Source organism: Bufo gargarizans, chromosome 1 (assembly GCF_014858855.1).
Source record: "Bufo gargarizans isolate SCDJY-AF-19 chromosome 1, ASM1485885v1, whole genome shotgun sequence".
Taxonomy (NCBI): domain Eukaryota; kingdom Metazoa; phylum Chordata; class Amphibia; order Anura; family Bufonidae; genus Bufo; species Bufo gargarizans.
Window position 1 is genome coordinate 590124615 of NC_058080.1, and position 14430 is coordinate 590139044.

Here is a 14430-nt window from a genome sequence, read left to right on the forward strand (position 1 = left end):
CCAAAAAAGCCGCGTGCATTTCGCATTTTATGAAACATTCGGCCCATAATAGAACAGTCAAGGTGACAAAAAAATGGCGAATGCTCACCGCATAGGAGATATTTTTTAATAATTTAGTTATAGTTTGGACAGTGCTATGTAATATGTTTATTTATTGTTTATATATTTTATATGTAAAATTGGGAAAGGCGGAATTTAAACTTAATATTTTAGGGTACTTTCACACTAGCGTTTTTCTTTTCCGGCATAGGCCTCTTTCACACTTGCGTTGTCCGGATCCGGCGTGTACTCCACTTGCCGGAATTACACGCCGGATCCGGAAAAACGCAAGTGAACTGAAAGCATTTGAAGACGGATCCGTCTTCAAAATGCTTTCAGTGTTACTATGGCACCCAGGACGCTATTAAAGTCCTGGTTGCCATAGTAGGAGCTGGGAGCGGGGGAGCGGATTACTTACCATCCGTGCGGCTCCCGGGGCGCTCCAGAGTGACGTCAGAGCGCCCCAGGCGCATGGATGACGTGCCATGCGATCACGTCATCCATGTGCGTGGGGCGCCCTGACGTCACTCTGGAGCGCCCCAGGAGCCGCACGGATGGCAAGTATGCTGCTCCCCGCTCCCCACTACACTTTACAGTGGCTGCCAGGACTTTAGCGTCCCGGTAGCCATGGTAACCATTGAGAAAAAGCTAAACGTCGCATCCGGCAATGCGCCGAAACGACGTTTAGCTTAAGGCCGGATCCGGATCAATGCCTTTCAATGGGCATTCATTCCGGATCCGGCCTTGCGGCAAGTGTTCCGGATTTTTGGCCGGAGCAAAAAGCGCAGCATGCTGCGCTATTTGCTGCGGCCAAAAAACGTTCCGTTCCGGAACGGAAGACATCCTGATGCATCCTGAAGGACAGACTGTCCATTCAGAATGCATTAGGATAATCCTGATCAGTATTCTTCCGGCATAGAGCCCCGACGACGGAACTCTATGCCGGAAGACAATAACGCAGATGTGAAAGAGCCCATAGAGTTCCGTCACAGGGGCTCTATACCGGAAAAGAACTGATCAGTTTTATCCCCATGCATTCTGAATGGAGAGTAATCAGTTCAGGATGCATCAGGATGTCTTCAGTTCAGTCATTTTGACTGATCAGGCAAAAGATAAAACCGCAGCATGCTACGGTTTTATCTCAGGCGAAAAAAACTGAAGATTTGCCTGAATGCCGGATCCAGCATTTTTCCCATAGGAATGTATTAGTGCCGGATCTGGCATTCAAAATACCGGAATGCACCCGCACTAAATTCGGACCCATTCACTTCTATGGGGCTGTGCACATGAGCGGTGATTTTCACACATAACTTGTGCGTTGCGTGAAAATCGCAGCATGCTCTATGTTGTGTGTTTTTTTCACGCAACGCAGGCCCCATAGAAGCTAATGGGGCTGCGTGAAAATCGCAAGCATCCGCAAGCAAGTGCGGATGCGGAGCAATTTTCACTCATGGTTGCTAGGATGAAAGTCTATTCACTGTATTATTTTCTCTTATAACATGGTTATAAGGGAAAATAATAGCATTCTGAATACAGAATGCATAGTAGAAGGTCAATATAATAAACATTGGTGGCGCAGTGCCCCCCCCAACGCCCCAGTATGATAAACATTGGTGGCGCAGTGCGCCCCCCCAATATAAAAACATTGGTGGCGCAGTGCGCCCCCAACACCCCAGTATAATAAACATTGGTGGCGCAGTGCACACCCCAGTATAATAAATATTGGTAGCACAGTGTGCCCCCCTCAATATAATAAACATTGGTGGCGCAGTGCGCACCCCCCCCAACACCCCAGTATAATAAACATTGGTGGCGCAGTGTGCCCCCCCTCAATATAATAAACTTTGGTGGCGCAGTGCGCACCCCCCAAACACCCCAGTATAATAAACATTGGTGGCGCAGTGTGCCCCCCCTCAATATAATAAACATTGGTGGCGCAGTGCGCACCCCCCTCAATATAATAAACATTGGTGGCGCAGTGCGCCCCCCTCAATATAATGAACATTGGTGGCGCAGTGGGCAGTGCCAATGAGGGTTAAAAAAATAAATAAAAAATTAACTCACCTCCTCCAATTGATCGTCTTATGTTCTTTCTTCAGGACCTGTCAAAGGTGACATCACTGTGCTCATCACATGATACATCACATGATTCATCACCATGGTAATGGACCATGTGATTCACCACAGGTCCTGAAGAAAGAACAGGAGACCGGCAGCTACGCGATCAACTGGAGGAGGTGAGTTAATTTTTTAAAATTATTTTTCAACCCTCATTGGCACTTCCCACTGAGCCAACAATGTTTCTTATACTGGGGGGGAAGGGGGGGCGCACTGTGCCACCAATGTTTCTTATACTGGGGTGTTGGGGGGGGGGCACACTGTGCCACCAATGTTTCTTATACTGGGGGTGTTGGGGGGGCGCACTGTGCCACCAATGTTTCTTATACTGGGGTGTTGGGGGGGGGGCACACTGTGCCACCAATGTTTCTTATACTGGGGGTGTTGGGGGGGCGCACTGTGCCACCAATGTTTCTTATACTGGGGTGTTCAGGGGGGCACACTGTGCCACCAATGTTTCTTATACTGGGGTGTTCGGGGGGGGGGGGGGGCACACTGTGCCACCAATGTTTCTTATACTGGGGTGTTGGGGGGGCGCACTGTGCCACCAATGTTTCTTATACTGGGGTGTTCGGGGGGGGGCACACTGTGCCACCAATGTTTCTTATACTGGGGTGTTGGGGGGGCGCACTGTGCCACCAATGTTTCTTATACTGGGGTGTTGGGGGGCACACTGTACAGGGAGTCTAAGAAAGAATCGAACAAGTCTCTAACTAAGTCGGATCTTTAGATTCTTTTAACCTGAGACTCATTCGATTCTTTCTTAGACTCGCTGTACTTGTGTCAGAGCTGCTAGTGCTTGCCTTGCCTCAGCTCTGATTGGTTGGTGGGCGGGGAGGGGAGGGGCTGGCAGAAGCAGCTTCCACTCTAGGATCAGATGACACTCCTCCCGAGCCCCTCCCCTCCCTGCTGCCAGCGGCTCTGCTATTGTGTGCTGTGACAGAGCTGACTCAGACTGAGAAGAACATCGGCGGCGGCGGGGCAGAGAACTATCAGCTCCAGTGCCCGCCGCTGTTCAAATGCAGAGCTGCCGCGGAGGGTCTAGTTGCAAATGGCGACAAGACTAAAAAATCTTGTCACCATTTGTAAATTCTAAGTCGCATTGGCGACCATTTTGGTCGCCATCTGGAGCCCTGCAATGTGCTGCCCATTGTGTTGGATTGTCAATGCAACCCTCTTCTCCCACTCTTCACACACTGATAGCAACACCACAGGAGAAATGCTTGCACAGGCTTCCAGTATCCGTAGTTTCAGGTGCTGCACATCTCGTATCTTCACAGCATATGCACACCGGAGCGGCAGTTTAACAGGAGCGTTGGGCGATCAAGAAGTTAAGTAAAGATTGTTTGTTATTTTACCTACTCTGACCCTGGTTTTTAATAAAATGGAGTCCCTGAAAGCCCTTTATCAAAATGTTTTCACTCAATTCAAGATTGGCAGCCATTAGGATATATTGAAGAATGGTTTTATGAGGTTAGAGAGTCACATTTGTTGAAATTAACTGAATAGCAGGCAAAGTGCATCAGCTGAAATCCATTTGCCCATCTATAAAAGTCAAGTTCAGTATGTTTACTAAGCCAGATGGAGTCGGCTTTGAGCCCCCTTCCCAGTTTCTACAAAAAGTAGTCTGTCATCTCCAAAATCAAAGTATGCTTACAGCCATGTCGGGCAGGTGCCAGAAAACATAGCCTTACTTTTCTTGTGAAAATCTACTTCTGTAAAGCCTCATGCACACGACCGTTGTTTCATTCCGTGTCCGTTGTTCCGTATTTCGTGATTTTCTGCGGACCCATTGACTTTCAATGGGTCCGTTTAAAACTCGGCTAATGCACCGTTTGTCATCCGCGTCCGTGATCTGTGGTTTCAGTCCATCAAAAAAATATAACCTGTCCTATTTTTTTCACGGAAAACGGTTTGCGGACCCATTCAAGTCAATGGGTCCGTAAAAAATGCGGAGGCGCACAAGATTGTCATCCGCGTCCGCGTCCTTTTTTTTTCCTATCATTTGCATGGCAAACTTGACTTAGACTTTTTTTATACTTTCCTTCATGTCTGGTGATCCTCCAAAAATAAAGGAAGACACACGGAAACAAAAAAGGAAACGGATCATGGAACAACGGAACCCCATTTTGCGGGAACGGAACACAACAACGGTCGTGTGCATGAGGCCTAATCCTGAGCAATGCTTCTTCTTACTTTTCTACAGCTAAGGTTTTCAGAGCACCATTGGTAGGGACCGCTTTGTTTGGTGCACCTGAATTAGCCTGTGTCATTGATAGCCTCTCTGAAATCAATCAAACAGGGGAGCGGCCTGGGTGGCATTACTGGTGTGCCCTGCCGACGGTGAACTGAAAACCGTATTTGCACAAAATGAAACAGAAGCAATTCTGATTATCAGAGGACCAGATTTTCGCAAGAAAAACGTGATTATGTTTCAGGGCCCTTACCCTACATGGTGGTATGCTTACTTTGAAACCGATTTTGGGGGCGTCAGACTCCTTTTAAAAACAAATGAGGGGCCTTGGGCTGCTTTTCTAATATTTAATACCTACGTAATATATGTAGCACGCTTTTGTACTCCTAGTAAGAGGGGATATTGGCGACTTAGCTGACCCACTCTTGTGAATGGAAATGAAACAAACGCTGGATATTTCTTATCTCTCTACGCAGATATTCCAAGGAGAGTTACCGGTAAATACTTTTTATAATCTCTCTGAACAGTCTGATTAAAGTTCTTTTCCTACAAAACCATGATGTATTTCTCGTCATACGCCGCGTTTTGGAATGAAAACTCCACTGATGATCCAAGAGCGTTTACAAATAACGCAAAGTGTTTTAGGAGCCGATAAGATCTATTAATTTGATTAAAAGCTATTTTTCACTGGGTTAATGGTGCATTTATTGCTGGCGTCCATGCTCAGTCATATGGCTGATGGGAGCTCGGAGAGGCGGGCAGGCTGTGTACATATTTATTGCATGCATTCATATCTCGCAATTAGAACGCCAGGTCAGACCTGCAGAAAATAAATAGAGCAGGGTAAACACGAGTTCTACTGCCACCTAATGGCTGAGTGATGGAACTTTATTACCATCAGATTCCCAGCTTTTTCCAGGAAAGTAAGTCTAAATACAGTATCTGTGGTCTAAAATGCCCCCTGTAATTTTACATCGGATTCTTCTTTTTTGTGTTCCCAGGTTTTTAAGTAAAGTAAGGCCTCATGCACACAACAGTGTCTCTATTGTGGTTCGCAAACCACGGATCCACAAAACGCAGGCACATTCCATGTGCAATTAGCACTTTTTTCACTCCTATCAGTAGAAATCAGTATTCTTGTCCACAATACGTACAAGAATAGGACATGATCTATAACCTACAGAACGGAAAAACGGATGTGAAATGAATGGTCCGTGTCGGTGTGCAATCCACAAAAAAATGCTGATCAGACACGGATGCCTAAGGGTACTTTCACACTAGCATTTTTCTTTTCCGACATAGAGTTCCGTCCTAGGGGCTCTATACCGGAAAAGAACTGATCAGTTTCATCCCCATGCATTCTGAATGGAGAGTAATCCGTTCAGGATGCATCAGGATGTCTTCAGTTCAGTCTTTTAGACTGTTCAGGACAGAGATAATACTGCAGCATGCTGCGGTTTTATCTCCGTCCCAAAAAACTGAACACTTGCCTGAATGCCGGATCCAGCATTTCTTTCCATAGGAATGTATTAGTGCTGGATCCGGCATTCAAAATGTCGCATTGATGGATCCAGTATTCCGGTCTGCGCATGCGCAGACCTTTAAAAATGTGAAAAAAATGAATACCGGATCCGTTTTGCCGGATGTCATCGGAAAAACAGATCCGGTATTGCAATGCATTTTTCTGACTGATCAGGATCCCGACATTGCATACAGTTTGCCTGATCAGGCAACGGAACTGCCTGCCGGAATCAAACAACGCAAGTGTGAAAGTGGCCTAACTTAAGTTAAATTTTGGTTTTTGTTGTGATTACAAGTCAAGAAACAGAAAAATGACAGAATTTCACTTTATCTTGTTCTCCTATTTCCCAGAGTGGATCCTTTTTATTATTTTACCTGCTGTTGTGTATTAATTATTTTATTAGTTTATTAGTTACGTGTGTTATTCATTTCCAGGATACAAAACCTGAAGAGACTGACGCTGAGAAAGAAAGGCCTGAAGAAAGCAGATTGGAAACTTCAGCCAAGCCCCCACTGAACAAAAGGGTGAGCCATTAAATCCATATGCAGTACAGCTGCCCATGTCGTCCCCTGTGGCTCGGAAGCTGCAGGGACTTTGTATGGCGTGTGTGGTGCTGTATTATGTGGTTATTAGCATTGTTTATAGCAGGGATTATCTCTGTAATGCGCATGCATCTCTGAAATCGGTAGGACACCATAGGAGTCTACTCACAGGTCACACGGGTGTAATGCGGCCACATGGGTGACGCCTAATAATGTGTTAACTCAAGCTGTTTTTTTCCTGTTTTTCTCAAAATAATTTACCGGTATTGTAATTTAAAAAAAAACTCAGCAAAAATGACACTAGCCAAAAAGGACATTCCTACAGAGCAGTAATGGTGTGTCGCCATTACTGCTGTGCGTGAGCGTATTCTAATTCTAGTCACTAATAATAGATTTGCCAAAACCTTCAAAGGGGCATTCCAGGATTTTACTATTGATGGTAAATTATTTCATCAGGCCTCCAATATCTAATCGGCAGGGGTGCAATACCCTACACCCTCCCTGCTATGATGTTTAATTGTAGCTTTCATTCACTTTACTGTGAGTGGTACATACCTTATGGTAATAAAAGGGTCAGGAACTGGGAAAAAAAAAAAAAAAGCGATGTCGAAAGCATTAAAATTAATAAAGGGCTTCCGGTTCCGGCGCGCGCATGGAGAGACGCGAGTAAGCTGCTCTCCGTTCGGCCGGCCTGATTAACGGGTGAACCGCCGCATACCGGGACCGAAAGGTACCCTCAGAACCCCCTAACAGTGTCGGGGGCATCGATGGAGAAGTTCATTGTCAGGGGCGGTTCGCAGAAAGAAGTACGGGCAACACTTCCTCCGGGTGACGACCTGAAAGTGAGGGGCAAGATGGCGCCGGTGGCTGAGAAGAGACACAGGCTTACCCGCTCAGCATCGCAACTGACGCAGAAAAGTGCAGAGGCATCAGGCTCGGAGGGAGAAGAAGGGGAATATGAGCTTACCACGGCAGAAGAGCTGACAGCCTCCTGCAAGTCCATGGCCATAGAAGTGGCTAAACTCCTGGCGCCGGATATCAAGGCCTCCCTGGAAGCCACGGTCTCGTCGGCCCTGCAACAACTACAGTCTGAGGTGGCTCAGCATACCACTCAGATCGCTGATGTGGAGCAGCGGGTGGTAATAGTGGAAGAAGAGCTGGAAAAAGCTCAGAGCAATATCAGAGACCTCCTGCGTGACAATCAGTATCTGAAAGAAAAAATGGACGATCTGGAGAATCGATCTAGGAGGAATAACCTGCGAATCATTGGCCTTCCAGAATCGATCCCTTCGAACCAGCTGGCGGATATTTGCGAGGTGGAAATCCCGCAAGCCCTGGGGCTGCGGGGCACATGTACGGTGGAGAGAGCACACCGCCTGGGACCACCGCTACCTGCGGGGTCGCGATCCAACAATGCAAGACCGAGAGCTGCTATAGTTAGGTACCTGAACTATGCCGCCAAGGACGCTATCCTGACGAAGTTCCGTCGCAATGTGCGGCCCTTAACGATTAGGGGCAACAAGATACTCCTATTCAGCGACTACTCAGCAGAAGTGGCGAAGCGCAGGAGGGAGTTTTCGCAAGTATGTTCGGCTCTAGCTAGAAACAAGGTCAAGTTTGCCTTGCTGTACCCTGCAACCCTGAGGATCTTTCGCCAAGACGGGACGGTGGATACTTTCTTTTCACCGGGGGAAGCAACGGAGGTATTGGAGTCGGATCCCTTGTTCTCAGATATCATACCGACGTCCTCCCAGCGGTCCATTTCCTCGGTCAGGGGGAGAGGAGGCAGCCAGAGATCGGGGAGATCGATGCCTAGACCTGCAGACTTGGATCGTCAAGATCCGGACCCTAACTGAAAAGGACATCCGTGAGGTCTGACAGCATCTGTTGAGGTCGCCCTGGAGGGTCACGTGAGATAACACTGGACTTATTGGTTCATTCATGTTAATGTGTTGAAATCTATGTTTAAGCCATACACTAAGGGCTGGCAGGCGGAGTAGAGTTAGAGGTAGTTAATGAATCTGTTTAGCATAGGTAGCGACAACGGCTACACAGTAGGATGCGCGAAAAAAGCGAAGTCCATAAGTGATTTGTTAATGTTGTGGGGTTGGGTAGGGGGGCATGGCTGGGAGGGAGGGGAGGGAGGGAGAGGGGGGGGGGGGGGTGAACGCTGATCTAGAGGGGTTAGGATTGTTGCTACCTAAGTGCCAATATGTGAAATGTCGGTTTAGCTGGTTCCAGGCGGATTCTCCTGCGGAGAGCGTAAGCACAGAGTATCATCAATGAGAGTGGCCACGTGGAACGTTAAGGGCCTAAGGTCCCCTGCCAAACGTATGGCTGTGCTACGCCACCTTAAAAAACTCAAAATAGATGTGGCGTTCCTGCAGGAGACTCATCTGGAAGAGGCGGATTTTTGTAGGATGCAAAAGTTGTGGGTGGGACAAGTGGTAGGTTCATCCTCGATGGGCAGGAAGTCAGGCATCATGATTCTGTTCCATAGACGCCTACGCTACGAGATTTCCTCGGTATCTACTGACAAGCAGGGTCGATGGATGCGAGTGAGCTTAGATTCTCCGGTGGGGCAGATAGTCCTGCACAATGTCTATGCACCCAACACCTCCCAGATGGACTTTTACAAGTCCTTGGAGCAAGATATCTTAGGCGAGGACTCACAGATGCTATTAGTGGCAGGAGACTTTAATAGAGTGCATAACGAACAGGAGGACAGGAAACGTGGTACCTCCGAAAATAATACTCGGCAGTATAGGGCCCAGACGTTACTCCCTCTGATACAGAAAACGGGCCTGTATGATGCCTGGCGTTACCGTCATCCAGTGGATCGCGAATATACCCATTATTCCCATGCCCAGGGGTCATGGTCCCGGATTGACTATTTCTTGGCATCTCAGAGGATGCTGTCCAGAGTTAAATTGGTGGAAATCTCTGACTTATTAATCTCGGACCATGCTCCAGTGGTTATGGAAATCGTGGACACAGTTCCCAGAGGTCAGGATTTTATATGGAGAATGCCCCTGCACTTAGCCAAGGATAGGGATTTTACAGATAAGCTAAAAGGGTGGTGGTGGGAATACTCGCAGGACAACGCGGATCAGGCGTCGAACCAGAATCTATTCTGGGATGCGGCCAAAGCGGTACTCAGGGGCCGAATAATGTCCTATTCGATAGGGAAAAAGAGAGAAGCAAGGAGAAAATTTGAGGAGGCCACCCAGAAGGTGCGGGAGACATACACTGAATTCCTACAAAATCCCACAACCCCCAATAAAGTCCTATGGGTTACAGCCAAGCACAGTTTTGACTACTGTCAGGAAAGGCAGGAAAAGTGGTTTGGGGATTATCAGAAGGCTAAGTTCTTTCGGGTGGGCAACAAGGCGGGGCGGCTGCTAGCAAATTTAACTCGTCCCTACGTTAAACAGACGACCCTGCATCCCCTTAAAGATAAATTGGGAAAGTTATGCTCCCAGCCGAAAGATATTGTGGGAGTATTGGGCGACTACTTCCAAGCGCTATATGCGAGTGATCCCCCCAGGCCCCAGGAAGCTAGGAACCTCTTAGACATGGTAGACCTGCCACGCCTGTCCACCGAAATGCTGGAATCGTTGAGCCGAGACGTCAGTGACGAGGAACTAGGGTCGACAATCGAATCCCTGTCGAATGGCAAAGCCCCGGGCCCGGACGGATTCCCTGCGGAATTCTATAAGGCCTTGATCCCAGAACTATCCCCGACGTTGAGTGGTATATTCAATAGCATTATGGCTGGGGGAAATCTTCCTGACTCAGGCAAGACGGCTTACATAAAGATCCTCCCTAAGCCGGGAAGGGATTTGATGCAGCCCAGCGCATACAGGCCGATCTCCCTGATAAACCAGGACGTGAAGATCCTGTCGAAAATCTTGGCCAATAGATTGGCTGATTGTGTGCCTAATTTAATTGGTTCGCATCAGGTAGGGTTCATGAAAGGGAGATCTGCGGTGACTAATATACGCAAGGTGTTGGCAGCCCTGAGCGGATATAAAGAGTCTAAAAGCGGTCCTTCTCCAGCGTTGTTGGCAGTGGATGCCGAGAAGGCATTTGACAATGTCAATTGGCAATGGTTAGACATGGTGCTGGACAGGGTTAACATCACAGGTCGCTTCAGAAATTTCCTGAGGGCGCTCTATGATAACCCCCAGGCACGAGTGAGTGTGCCGGGCTTTTTATCCAAGCCAATCACTCTGGAAAAGGGTACGCGGCAGGGCTGCCCCTTGTCCCCATTGCTCTTCAACCTGGCAATGGAACCCCTGGTGAGATGGCTGATTAAATCTGACACCTTTGACGGCATTAGAATAGGGTCCAAGGAGCTGAAAGTCAGCTGCTTTGCAGATGACATCTTGTTATATCTTAGATATCCGGAGCTTCAATTAGAGAGGACGTTAGAGGCTTTAAATCTTTATGGTGGTGCTACAGGCTATAGGGTCAATGCGACAAAAAGCCAGCTACTGTTCCTGGATCACAGATCCCCCGTAGCGAATGATTTACAAAATAGGGTGGAAATTCGGAAAGATTACTTGACCTACTTGGGAATTAAAATTGGGCGTACCCCTGCGTCAATATACGCTCTGAATTACCCCCCTCTCTTCCTCAAAATAGAAAATGAACTGGAGAGGTGGCAGGATCTGCCATTGTCGGTGTGTGGGAGGGCCCATTTAATTAAAATGGTAAGCTTCCCGAAGCTACTCTACCCGCTCCAGACGATTCCACTGCTGCTCAAACACACGGATGTTGTTAGGATGCAGAGAGCGTTCAACCGCTTCCTCTGGAAAACCAAGAGGCCGCGCATCGCCTATGCCAAATTAACGATGCTGAAAGACGAGGGGGGGCTGCAGCTACCGAATATTCGTCACTACAACCTAGCGTCGCTATTCAGACATGTGCGAGACTGGGTGTGGGGCACGGGTCACTATTCGGCGATAGCCTTCGAAAGGGAACTAGCTGAGGGTGAGGATCTTGAGGCTTTGCTTCACTCCAGACTGAAAGACATTCCGGTGTCAATAAGACAGTCCATTCTATTGAAAGATACCATAATGGCGTGGAAGGCGATTAGGAAGATTTATGGCCTTCCTTGCTACTTGTTGCCCAGGCTTCCACTGTGGTCTTTGCCGGCGTTCCCCCAGGGTAGAGAGAACACTATGTTCCAGTCATGGAGGGAAAAGAACATCATGCGGCTTCAGGACTTGCTACAGACTCCCGGCCTTCACTGGCTACCTTGGGATCAGGTGAAAACACAGTTTTGCTTCCAGGAAGCCCACTACCTTCCTTACCAGCAAATTAGAAGTTATTGTAGGGCTCAGGCGCTCTCGGTCGGGGAATCGGAGAGGCTGGCATGGTTTGCGGCATTGCTAGGTAGTGATGGTTCCCATGTACCCCTCTCTGAATTACATAGGCGTCTGCACGGCATTCAGACAATAGGCTTGGTGAAAGGGGCATACAAAGCTTGGGAAAGGGAGTTATCTGACCTAAATATAGCGAAAAAAATGAGGACGGGAATGGAACTGGTTAGGCGAGCAATGTACAATGAGCAGTGGAGGGAGACGCAACTGAGGCTGATGCATAGAGCAACGTACGCTTTTAATTTATCCTACCATGATGCCCCTGCTCATTATCTGCGTGAGTGCCCTAAGTGTAATCTCCCGAAAGCAGGACTACTACATGCCATTTGGGAATGTCCAATGGTGCAGCCATTGTGGAAGCAGGCCATTGACTCGATAGAGGACATTTGGGGAGAGATAGTGGGTCCCACGCCACAACAGTGCATATTCCACTATATACCTTTGAACCAGGAAGAGGAATTGGGATCGGTGGTTGCTAAGCCTGGTGTGCACCTTCTATTGATGTCGGTAAAGAAGTCTCTTTTACGGCACTGGCTAGAGAGGGAGGGTCCGGTGTGGGAGGAGGTCATTGGGACAATGAAGAAGGTTCTTTACCTGGAGAGATTGGAGGTGGAGCAGGACAAGGAGCGCCTAGTGGAAAGGTTCATCAAAAAGTGGAGGAAGTTCGTAGAGAAACGGTTATCCGATGTTGAAATACAAGAACTTATAGCTCCGTTTAAACAGACTGGCTGGTATCTAAAGGCCCAGCTTGCAAATAGTTTAGGGAAGCTGGAGGTGTAACGTGGCACTTGGGGAATACTTTCTTGGGGGTGTAGGAGGAGTGGCTCAGTGCTGATACCGCTTCTAGTCCTATGGTCCTGGACTGGCGTTCAGGGGTGGGGAGTTGGGAGGGGGGTTCGGGATGGGGTCACGAATGAGGGGGGTGGGGTGGGGGGGGGGCTTAAATTGTAAAATTGTGATTTGAGGAATCCAACGTTAACAAACTGCCTGTATAAATGTGCTCTGATGCTATTTTTGTACATGATGTTCTTTGTTCATGAATGTACTTGTGGATTCTCATTTCAATAAAAAGATCTTTAAAAAAAAAAAAAAAAAAAAATTAATAAAGCGAACAAGCACTTAAAAAAGTATAGGGAGAAAAATAGAATGTATAAAAGACAGATAAAGGCAGCCGAGTTGGAGACAAAGAGGCTCGTAGCCAAAGAGAGTAAAACTAAGGCTTATTGCACACCAACATGTGCGCTCTGCGGCCATATTGTGGACCGTATTTGCAGATCCGCAATACACTGGCACCGTTCCGTGTGCATTCCGCATCACAGATGCGGGCCCATTCACTTCAATGGGTCCGCAAATCCGGAGATGCGGAATGGAAGCACGGAACAGGACCCTACAGAAGCACTACGGAGTGCTTCCATGGGGTTTCGTCCCATACTTCCATTCCGCAAAAAGATAGAAAATGTCCTATCTTTTTTCGAAACGGGCGGATCGCAGACCCATTAAAGTGAATGGGTCCGCGATCCGCCGCGGATGCCCCACGGTGGGTGTTCGCGCAACACGGCCACGAGGCACACACGTTCGTGTTCAAGAGGTCTAACCCTAAAATGTTCTTCCAGTGTTTAAATTGTAAAAAGTTTAAACCTAAAAGTACAAGTAAAAACAATAGTTCTTATCTTTGAATCTGTTCTTCCGACCTCTGCAGAATCAAACTAAAGGGTAGGTTCACTCCCTCAGCCAGACAACAGTATATTAAGTTGATTTGCGCTGCTCTCTGGAGAATATCAAGCTATGAGGACACCTTCCTTCTCCCTTCTGTGCCATCAATCACTGGTATGATTCTTCTGACGATCATCTATCTTTCACCTCCTCTGTAGGTGCACACCAATAGCGCAATATTGCCACAAGAATATTATCTGCTCATGCAATATTCTAATATCCACTACAATAAGACTCATAGCACAAATGTCTTCCTTATATATCACAAATAAGGCCTTTTTATGTAAATGATCTCACCACATGTGAGCACCAGGCACTGCCTCCTAATTTCACACTTGCGTTGTGAGGATCCGGCAGGCAGTTCCGTTGCCGGAACTGCCTGCCAGATCCGGAAATCCGCGTGCAAATGATTATAATTTGTAGACGGATCCGGACTGCAAAATATATACTGTTGTGTGCATGAGCCCTTAGGAGGACAAAACAATGGAAAAGGCACCCTGGGTAAGATCCACAAGAAGGTTTAGTCTTCATGGCTTTATTCAAGGGCGTGAAGGCAAAACCGGTCAGGTAAAAGGGAAAGAAGCCTTTAAATGCGTTTTAAAAAGCTTTATTCTGTGAGTAGAATAAAATTGGGGCTGTTCCCTATGTCTTGTGGATCTTACGCAGGGTGCCTTTTCCATTGTTTTGTCCTCTTAAGGCACACTAAGGCCTCATGCACACGACCGTTGTTTTGGTCCGCATCCGAGCCGCAAAAGATGCGTACAGCACACGGAATTCCGTGGTCCACAAAAAAAATATAACCTGTCCTATTATTATCCGTTTTGCAGACAAGAATAGGCAGTTATATTAATGGCTGTCTGCGCCGTTCCGCAAATTGTGGAGCGCACACAGACGCCATCCATACTTTGCAGACCA

The 14430-nt window shown here is 47.6% G+C and overlaps 1 protein-coding gene across 1 annotated transcript in view; it reads left to right on the forward strand.

Annotated features, from left to right (window-relative positions):
- CCDC60 (coiled-coil domain containing 60) overlaps nucleotides 1–14430 on the forward strand; it is a 211675-nt gene that overhangs the window by 66370 nt on the left and 130875 nt on the right. Inside the window, exon 2 of the mRNA XM_044290877.1 lies at nucleotides 6308–6397. The gene's annotated coding sequence lies outside the window, so the exon portion shown is untranslated. The remainder of the gene's footprint in view (nucleotides 1–6307; nucleotides 6398–14430) is intronic.